The sequence below is a fragment of the Gracilinanus agilis genome, chromosome X (assembly GCF_016433145.1).
Source record: "Gracilinanus agilis isolate LMUSP501 chromosome X, AgileGrace, whole genome shotgun sequence".
NCBI classification, from domain to species: Eukaryota; Metazoa; Chordata; class Mammalia; order Didelphimorphia; family Didelphidae; genus Gracilinanus; species Gracilinanus agilis.
This window is the reverse complement of record NC_058136.1, coordinates 62,607,235-62,617,724: the sequence shown is the minus strand read 5'-3', so window position 1 is coordinate 62,617,724 and position 10,490 is coordinate 62,607,235. Positions and strand designations below refer to the sequence as shown.

The 10,490-nt window shown below is 47.7% G+C and overlaps 1 protein-coding gene across 1 annotated transcript in view; it reads left to right on the top strand.

The window, feature by feature from the left end:
* The first annotated feature begins 1,804 nt into the window (after positions 1-1,804).
* Positions 1,805-10,490, top strand: part of LOC123253589 (E3 ubiquitin-protein ligase HUWE1) — a 98,921-nt gene continuing 90,235 nt past the window's right edge. The window contains exon 1 of the mRNA XM_044682757.1: positions 1,805-1,837. The gene's annotated coding sequence lies outside the window, so the exon portion shown is untranslated. The remainder of the gene's footprint in view (positions 1,838-10,490) is intronic.

The following is a 10,490-nucleotide window of genomic DNA, read 5'->3' as shown; positions in this document are numbered from 1 at the left end:
CCCCCCCCCCCCCCCGTGGAGGGGGGGAGGGGTTCCTTGGCTCTGCCACGTGCGGGGGGAGGGGAGGCTCCTCCACCCCCCAGAACGCATTGTAGCCTGCTGGAGGCGGGGCAAGCATGGTGCCCACTTCTGTGCAAAAAACGAGTCAGTCACCTCCATTGGAGAGCGTCTATCTCCCTGGGCATCCAGAATTCTAGGAGAGGCCTCGAGCCTCGGTCCTATTCCTGCATCCTTGAGCCATAGGGTGGGGGAGGGGTGGCATGGCACCTGGAAGCCAACAAAGGAAACCCCGGCGACTTTGTCTTCTGCCACTGTCATCATCCCTGCCATTTTCTCGGGTTCTGAAGTGTTATCACAGCCCCGGTGCTTAGAAATTCAACAGAAAAGCCCTTCCAAGACCTGCCATTTCTATTCCCTCTAGAATTTCATCTCCCTGTCACCTTCCAAACAAAGGTGGAGCCTTTGGGCCTTACCTGTAGGGTGCCCCATTCTGCAGCCTGATCTGACATCTGCCCTTCATCAGCGACGTGCCATTTTAGGGAGACTCCCATTAGTCAGCTTTCCTGGAGTCTTCTTACGAGGGCTTCCTGAGTGAAATGATTCCCACTGTTTAGCGAGGTGCCTTGACTTTCAATCTGGGAGTAGATGGCTTTCTATGTGCTTACTGTTTTCCATTCCTTTGATTATTTCAAACTTAAATGGCTGAGCTTAGACTGCCAGTAGTACCTCTCTCGCAGACTGGAGGATCAAATGAAATGGTGGATAGCAAGTTCTTTGCCAGCCTTGTAATGCTTTAGAAATGCAAACTAGTCGTTTTAGTGATAGTAAGGATGATGGTGTTGCTGCTTAATTGTGTCTGGCTTGTTTTGGAATTCATTTATTGCCCTTCATTAGTTAGTAGGGGCTGTTGGGGAAACAGCTGGGTCAAGATGATTCAAAATAAGAAACCAAGTATGGGGGCCTTCAGCCAGACGACTGTAGGAACTGGAATTTGGATCAGAAACATTGACTTTAAAAGTAGATACTCTTTAAAGTGGTTAGGCCGTTACTGAGTAAAGGGCCTTCTTGGAGCCTCTGCCTTAAACCTGGAAGATAAAAATGGCCTTTTGGCCTGTTTTGAAGGCCCAAGCATTAATTTTAGGTTGAGAGCTCACCACGGTTCCAAGGTAGGTTTCTTCTGCAATTGGGATGCCCTGGGCCTGAGATGGATGGGAGGTAATTTATGGGGGTATAATGGCTCCTAGGCTGGCTAGGAATCTTGCGAGGGAAGCGTAAGGTATAATGGGTTTGTCCTGAGGTAAATTTGGAACTGGCTGATCATTGGAAATCTTGGGCATGGCCAAGTGGACAGAACCAATCCATTTTGAGACTCGATGTCCTGGGGGCTCCACTTTAAGCCTTGAACACAGCCTTCCACATTGATCCGGGGTCAAGTGGAGGAAGTCGTTTCTATAAAATAATCCATTTTCTCCAAAGCTATCCTGACTCTCAGTATAACAGGGGTCATGACCCACAATTGAATTAAGACTATGGGGTGAGTTGCATATGTTTCTGAGGGTGGTATGGAGTGAGGTCGGAGTTTGATTTTGGTAGAACTAGGTGGCCTTGAGCTGTGGAATTAGCGCATGATGCCAGTTCTCAGACGAAGGGCACTGCCTTAAAGCCAGTAGTATTGAAATAGGTCTAACTGGGGAATTTTGTTTGTTTTCTTGTAGGCCCTGATCTACTTGGACCTGAGCTCTAGAGGAACATTAGCCACTGGGACTGAGAAGGCGCTGGCTTGGGGATTCATTCAGCACTTCAGCCTGAGCCCAGTATGGATTGGCTGTGATTTTAGGTTTGTTTCCTCTGTGTGTGGCTGTGTGAGTGTGTCTGTATTTGTCTGTCTGTTCCTATCTTCGTTTTCTCGTCTCGTTTCTAGAGAAAGAGGGGAGGAGACATTAGAGTTTTCTTCATTAATGGAACTGTTTCGCATGTTGCTGTTGACTGGGATCCCAGGGATAAGTTCAACCTGCAGAGTGCTCTTTCTTTGTCATAGTGTGATACAGAGAAAGATTAGAGACAGTTCCCTAACCTCAAGGAACCTCCCAGTCTGGTGGGGCAAATGACAAATCAAGAGAGCCTGAAAAGAAGGAGCAGGCATCTGGCTCAGATAATGTGAACGAAGACTTGTAGCTAGGGTGATAAATGATTTAAAGAGGTGAAAGCTTTAGGGTCCGTATCATCCTGCAGAATGTCCAGGAAAGCAGTCTAGTAAGGAAAAATGATGACCTCCGGCAAGGCCAGATTTTCAAAAATCAATTGCTGCTGAATTACACGAAGCTCTTTGCCCGAGGTTTGGGAGCCTCACCCGGGTGTCTTTTGGGGTTTTTTGTTGTAATAAGAAATCTCCATCTCTTTCGCTTGAGTGAGACTTATTAGAGGAGGGTTTTTGAGTCCTCACTTTGATGCTAGTAAGGCTAATGGCTGGCAAAGCATTGAAGATCTGGGGCCTTTTAGGTACTTAACAAGTGCTTGAATTCTAGCCGGTGCCTGCCCACATGGCTGGAATGTCTTTAAATCAGCTTTGGTCATGTTGCCCTGAGGTCATCTTTAACTGCTGCTTCTGGCCTAGGTTTCTGGATTCTGAAGGACATTGGCCCCCAGCAAGGGCTTTAGCAATCGGTACTCCTGATCCTATGAGAGTCCAATATTATCATTCATGTGGTCTGTGCTACGGTGGCATTGGGGTACTTACGAGGGAATTCTAAACTCTGGAGAGAGGTATGGAGGCTGGAGATGACATTTCCCATAGAAATTCAGATGGAAGGTGCTGCCTGCATCCTAGCTGTATTATTTTGGCTATAGCGTTTGTGAAATTACTATTAGTGCTTGATTAAGGTTCCAGGCAATTGCTCTCTTCCTCAACAAAACATGAATATGATCTTAGGCTTTATTGGAAGGCAAAGAGAAGATTTTGTATTTGAGCCTGAGAATTAGGGAGCCATTGGAATTTCTTGAGCAGTGGAGTGATATTATTTAGTCTGTACCCTCTCCTATATAGATGTATATGGGTGTGTGTGTGGGTGTGTGTGTGTGTGTGTGTGTGTGTGTGTGTGTGTGTAAAATGTATATGTATACATATATATATATATGTAAGCGTAGAATTTTAAAAATGTTTTTTTATTCCAAAAAACAAATAAAACAGGCATTTCTATATAGAAAGGGGGAAAAGATTGTACATAAACGAAATCATAAAACTCATAGGTTTAGCTTACTTTTCTTTGTGTGTGTTTAAATAAGAAATCCCATCTCCAAGGGTTCCAGCCCCACCCCACATTGCAGATGGTATTGTCTGGAAAGACTGACACATTCAAATTAAGTCTTTCGTGTTTTCACCTTTCAGTTCACACTTTGGAGGTCACATTTACAATTTATTCTTCTGGTGTTCTGTAGCTGTGTATAATGTTCTCCTGGCTCTAGTCACTTCATTCTTCATTATCTAGTAGTTCTCTCCAAGTCTTTTTGTAAATCAATCCTGCTCATCACTTCTTATGGCATAGTAGTATTCCATCCCAATCATATGCCACAGTTTGTCTCTCCGCTCCCAAATTGGGATGAGCATCCCCTCGAATTCGAGTTCTTTGTCACCATATTTTGGAGCATTTGGGTTCTTTTCCTTTTTTCCTGATCTCCTTGGGAAACTGACCCAGTGCAGTATAAACAGCTCTGTAACTGGGTATAATTCCAAGTTGCTGTCCAAAATGGTTGGATCAGTTCACAGAGCCGCCAACAATGTTCCAGCCCCCATTTTTCCACATCTCATCCAACATTTGTCATTTTAGCCCGTCTGGTGAAGCTTTGAGATCATATCTCAGAATTGTTCTGGTTTGTTTCTCTTATCGGTAGTGATTTAGAGCATTTTTTCCTCTTGACTACCCATGGCTTTAATTTCCTCACCTGAAAATTGTTCTTCTCTTTTGTCCATTTTATCAATTGGAGAATGGCTTTTAGTGTCCATTTCCCAAGCTTTTCCTATATGTTTTGAATATGAGACTATCTGAAAAGCTACCTATAAATCTTCCCCCCAATTTTCAGCTTTCCGTCCAATCTTACATACCTTCGTCTTATTTGTACAAACCCTTTTCAATTTCGTATCCTCAAAATTACCCATTTCCCAGCTCTCCATGCTCTCCGTCTCCTGTTGGCTCAAATTCCTATCCGTGAGTGAATCTGCTGGGTAACATGGTTTCTGTTCTCCTGATTGGCTTATAGCTCTCTTTATGTCTAGATCACGGATCCCATTTGTTATGCGTCTGCCCTCCTGCTAGCTGTGTACAAACAAGCTCTCTAAGCATGCTAAATAAGAAGCCATCCACAGAGGGAAGGCGCTGGGAAAGACCACCGCCTGTGGAAGGGGGTTTTAGCTAGTAGTTTGAAGGAAGCCAGAAGGCAGAGAGAGAGAAGGAGAGCATTCCAGGCATGGGAATGACCCAGAACATTTGTGGAGCTGAGAGATAGAGTGCCCTGTTTGAGGAATGAGCAGGAGGCCGGTCACTGGATTAAGGAGCACATAGCAAGGAATAAGGTGTAAAGAGACTAGGCGAGTCGGTGGGTGCCAAGTAGCATTTTCAGGTTGTTCTTGGAGATAAGTTGATTTGAGTGGGAATTTAGGGTTCGGGCCTGTGCTTGAGCAAAATCATTTTAGCGGCTGAACGGAGGCTGTAGTAAGAGGGAGAGAGGCTTGGGGCAGGCAGATCCACGAGCAGCTACTATGGTGATACAGGTGGGAGGTGGGTAGGGCTTTGTCAATCAAGAAGGAATGGCTTTGAGAGATGTCGCCACCAGCAGATGCGGGGGTGGAGTGAGAGACACCAATGAGTCCCGGATGATCCCTAGGTTGGGGCCTCAGATTGAGGGTTAGGGTAGAAGCGGTACATCTGGGCAGAAGGCCTTAGAACGGTGGCCACGGGAGGTGAAACTAGGAGAGAATGAGGATGATGGGAAAACGTCATAATGTGCAGAGGAGGAAAGGTCGTCTCCGTTTTCCTCAGTAGAAGGACAAGGCAAAGTTGAACATGCGTGTGCGTATCTCTGTGTGTAGAATAGGACCGCGGCTTGGGAAATGAGAAGAGCTTGCTCTTGGGGAGTATGATAGCAAAGCAGTGTTGCCATTGGGCTCAGTTAAGATTAGATCACATACATTTGTAGTGGCCGTGTTCATTTAGTCCTCTTCTGTTTCTCCTAATACCAGTCGGCTGCACATGAGCAGGAGGGAAGGAGGCAGATGGTAGAAGAAATCCAAGGTGAACGACCTGAAGACAATGTCACAGGGATCGTTGGAACAAACTGGAGAAGAGAAAAGGGGGTGGGCTGGAAGTCTAGTGCAGAGAGCAGAACTAGGAACGAGAGGGACAAATTGCAGAGGCAAATTTTGGTTTGCTTTTAAGAATACCTTAGCAGTCAAAGCCATTTCCAGGCCCAGTGATGCACACCTACTGGGGCGCCTGAGATGGGTACACCTTACGCGTGAGTTAGGGAGTCCGCTGAGGCTGCCCTGGGCTGAAGCAGTTGTGGGTCCTTACTGAGTCTAGACCCAAAATGGAGGAGGTCCAAGCAGTGGTGGGGTCAGGCCAGCTTGTGGCTGCTCCCCTCAGAGTTTGGGTAAGAGAGGGTGGCCTGGCCTCAGCAAAACTAAACACAGGCCTGTCCCCAAAGGGAGTCAGTTCCCCCCTTTTTTGAGTCCATGCAAAAAATTAGCCTCTTTGAATTTCCGTCGGTCGCCGTGCTCTTCGGGTCCTCGGCGTTTTCCTTTGGCGGAAGGACATTTGCCCCTATCGCTGTTGGGTGTGTGTTGACTTTGGTTTTAAGAGCCATTTCCACAATAGCTCCAACTATGTGAATGGGCCAGATGCCTCCAGAGGGTGCAGTGGCAAACCCTTTAGAGTGAGCAAGCTGAGGATGTAGAGACACGGGCCGCTTCTGCTGGCCGATGCGATGGCTAGGTTGCCTTTGGCTCCACCCATTGTCTGAGATCACTGATGTTGGGAAGGAGGAAGAAGGGTGGCTAGATTCCCCAGCATAGCTGACACAAAGCCCCCCAAAAGAAGTAACGATTAAGTTCTCCATTTTGCTCTTCCCGTGGGGACGAGCGGATGAGGCCTTCCGTGCAGGGGATACTGTGTGTCGAGTGATCACCAGGCTGTGTCCAAAATCCATCGCAGGATCCTAGGACTCCAGCCCTGGGTTGGCTTCAATTCTCGGGTGGAGACCTGGAAATGTAGTTCACATGTGTCGTCCCAACAGGATTCTTGTCTGCCCTCCGGGGAGCTTTTCCAGATTCCCCAACCTGGAGTAACTGCTTGGATAGGCTGAGTGGAAGCTCTTCCAGGGCAGGCTCAGTTTAGCTTCTGGACGAAGGAGCTTATTAGTTAAGTACTCCTTGGTTGGGTTGGAGTACTTGGCTTTCAGCTCCGTTAGAACTGCTGCCAGTTGTAATGGCAATCGTCGGTCCCTCGGCCTCAGAGATATCCATGATCTCGGGATGTTTACAGGGACCCCGTCCTGGCCCCATGGGTGAGGGGCGGATTGGAAACCAGGTGGTATCCTGCTTGTGAGACCTCATCAATGCCTTTGGGAGGGTCTTTGATGTTCTGTGGGGCTGAAACTGGATGGACTTGCTTACCAGCTTTGGTTTAAGATGCTGGTTTGGATGTGAGCAAATAAGTGAGGGCTGCTGGCCTGGCCTAACCCTAGCACCTGCTACCCTTTCATTTGGGGGAAGGCCCAAGTGCCCTGTCCCACAAGAGTGCTTTCAGGACTTGAAGGGAACCTGGAATGGCTGGGGCTGCTAGGCATAGGGAACTTAGCGAGACCTTCGAATCCATTTATTTGACTCAAAAGTGACTCTTGCTGTGGACGTGGTGGTCAGAAGAAACTCAGCCTGCCTATCCGTTTCCATGTCTCGCCCTCTTCTGCATGTGGGTGGGAGGCAGCTGGCTGTGCCTCTCTTGACCTGCACGAGGCCTGCTTTCTTGAGACGACTTGAGTCTCAACTCCTTTTGCAGAGAGAAAGAGGAAAGAGTTGGGTAGACAGATCCTAGCCGCTGGAGATGAGAAGCCCTGATGTGTCAGGGGCTCGTTCATGGTGGTTTTTGAAAACCAAAATGGTGCCAGAGGTTGGCTTGTTCCTTTATCTGTTCATCAGTGTCTTTGTCCCATTCTCCTTCCTGTATTTTCGCCATGATCGATTTAAAATTGGATCTTGGGGGATGCCAGAGAGTGGGTGGGCAGGGCTAGGATCATGAACAGGTGTTGCCAAGCCACAGTGATGAGCTAAAAAAATGAAACATGGTTGAAGTAAATGGAAAGTTGTCACTTTGGGCCCCCCTGGATCCAGGTGCACGTGTACAAGATGGGAGTTAACGTGTGGTCTTGGTCGGAATTAATGCAGGCGTGTTCTAGTCATCGTGTTGAGTGGAGAACTGGACAAACAGGAGAAGAGGCTTTCTCTTGACTCCTATTCAGTTCCAGGCCTAACTTATTGCCCTTTTGTGGTGGCTGTCCCAGATCTGTCGAGCGCTGATCAGTGAGGTCATTGGGTTGTATTTACACACTGTCCAACTGCTCTTTGGAGGCTAGACAGGAGACCTTTTTCATTGACTCGATTTGTTCCGTATGTACAGTTAGACCGAAGATCTGGTTAAAAGGGTGTGGAGTATTCTGGGGTGCTCTACCAAGTGGGGAGGATACTTGCAGGGAATCTAGCTCTCTTCCACTGGGCGAGTGGGACCTCACTAGGTCCTGAAGATACTTTGCTCCGCTGTGAATTGCTACTACTTCTTAGAGATGGGTTGGTGCATTCTGTTTTCCAAATAGAAACCCCCCCCCCTCAAAACGGAGCACCTTGACATTCTGGGCCGATAGGAGAGGCTCGTCATTGACATTTCCTAATTCTGTGCTAATGTCGACTGTTAAACTTTCACCGGTTTTGCTCTTCCCGTGGAACCGAGTTGTTCCTTTGCCTCTGCTTCCTTGGAGCAGCATCAGTCACTTCATAATGAGAGCCATCTCATGTTTCTTTTACTTCTCACACTCGTCATTCTGTCCCTCATCTACGGTAATTAGGTCAGCCATTCCCCAAGTCTTAGGGCGGGCAGGTTGTTATGCCAGCATCTTCTAGCCTTCTTTCTGCCCGCGTCTTTACTCCTCGCCTTGAGCACTTTGCTCAAGTTCTTCAGGGTGGGGTAATAGTAGCAAGAACTGGCCTTCCATCTTGGGCTCTCTCACCCCAAATCTGGCAAATAGTCCTTGAATCTGAGACAGTGTGAGCTTTCTGAGAGCATCGAAGGTACAGAAGAGATGGCCGTTCCTGCTGGCCTAGCTCGGCCGGCACCAGTCATGGTCTTGTGCTTTTCCATCACTTGTTTGGTGTTGTTCCCAAGAGATCTTTTGGATACATTTCTGAACTGAAGCAACCCACCCAAGAAACTGCTTCCCAGGCGGTCTGGGAAATTTTGTGACGGCACTTCAATCTCAGATGGCTTTGTCAGTGGAACCTTGTCTAGCTGCGCAGATTTCCTGAAAGTAGACTGCTGGGAGTCTTCTTCTCTTTTTTGTGTCTGTCTCCTCAGTGCCTCGTCATCTAGTGGTGGCTGGAAAGCAAGAATTTCTTCTTAAAGAAAATTTGAAGTGATGATTATAAAGCTCTTGCTCTGAGCTTTCCCACTGTAGGGGTAAAGTATGGAACTCCTCACGTGGTCTTGCTTATTATTAGCAAGGTCACCTGGTATTGGGAGGGAGGGTTTCGGGATGTGGTCAGGGATGAAACCATTGTTTTCCTGAGCTGGTTTCCTAAGGAGGTTTCTCCCCCATCTGATTCTTAGAAGCCATATTTCTAAGCGGTTGTCGGTGTAATTAATGCCAGATACCGACCAACGGTAAAATGAGCTTTGTGGAGCCCTGGAGTGGAAACCAAGAGGGTTAGGCTTAGGGTTAGGGATCAGATCTGGCTGGACCACCGTTAGGCCAGGCAATGTCTTGCTATGTCATATGGAGAGCAGCACCCAAAACAGATGAGGATGAGGAGGAACAGCTGGGAGAATAGAACTTTTTAAGATGACTGTTGTCACCCTAACTCCTATTCTATGGCAGCTACTGGGCCAAGCACTTGAGAGTTAGATACTGTGATTGATTCCCAATTTGCGGTTGGGGAAACTGAGACAAAAGGGAACAACTAGTTACGTGTATGAGGCTGGACTGGGGTCTTTCCAACCAGGCCCAGCATCCAACACTCTATGCCCTGTGTCCTTGGCCTCCCAAACTGCATCCTTTCTAAGAATGGGAAAGCATCGTGAGCGATTCAGCCATCATGTTGTTTGGAATTGAGAAATCCAAAGGCCTGGAAAGGGAGAATTGGTAGATTTGTTCCGAATGACTCACAGGAAGCCCTATATGAAATCCAGGTTGTTCCAGCCCTTTGGTACTTAAAAAGGATAAAGGCCACATGAAAAGGAGTTTGTGAGCAGGGAAGAAGGACTGGTCTGTAGAGCAAGCAGCTGAAGGGAAGGGCCTGTGACATTGCAGAAAAGTTGGCTTTGTTATCTGCTACTGCAAGAGGCTCCTTGTCAAGTACCAACAGTTCCCAAGGTTGGCTTTAATTTGATTAAAAAGTGTTGGTTGTGAAGGGTGGTTATTTCATCTCCTGGAGATGGGCACGGCCGAATGAGGATGTTCAGTTGTCAGCAAACTGGGTCATCACACCGGGAAGGCCTGAGCTATCTTTGGTCTTTTTGCTATATTTAGTGTAATCTGGCCAAATAACAGGGTCCGGTGGGAATGTGCCTCTGTCTCCAGATCATGGATCCCTCTGCCACACCCCCTTGAAACGAACTCTGTACAGAGCTTGGATGGTCAAGGTTACAAACTCAGAGTGTAAGAAGGGAAATTAGATAGTCATATAGATATAGATATATTTAAGGTGTGCTCGCCAGGAATCAATCAGATCTAGCTTGATTCCGTAATTAAAACAGACCCGAGTCAGGATGGCTTTTATGGTGGTTTATTTACAATCAGGAAGAAAAAAACTCTGGTCCGGACCGGGTGAGAGTTAAGAGGTTAATTAAGCCAAGCTACTGGCCACAAGGCCTTAGCAATTAGAGAGGCAAAGAAGCCTCCTGGAGGCAGAGGCTCTAGAACCGCCAAGGGAGGCGAAAGGAAGTCAGCCTGACTTACCCGCGTGACAATTCGGAGGGGAAGCCGCCCGAGGTCTCAGCCGAGATCCTTCGGCGCCAAGTTCAAAGCGCCAACCGCCTCCACAGGGAGTTACCTTCATACTTGAAGGGACGGCGTCTTTCCTCACTTCCTGGAGGTCCGCCTCTAATTCGAGTGGACAAATGGCAGCCTCGGCACTGTTTTGGGCCGTCCCTTGTTCTTGATTTGTTACTTATTGTCCCGTGTGGGTCACTCGTCTCCCCTCCCCACTAAGGGATGACATTATCTCTGGTGGCTGG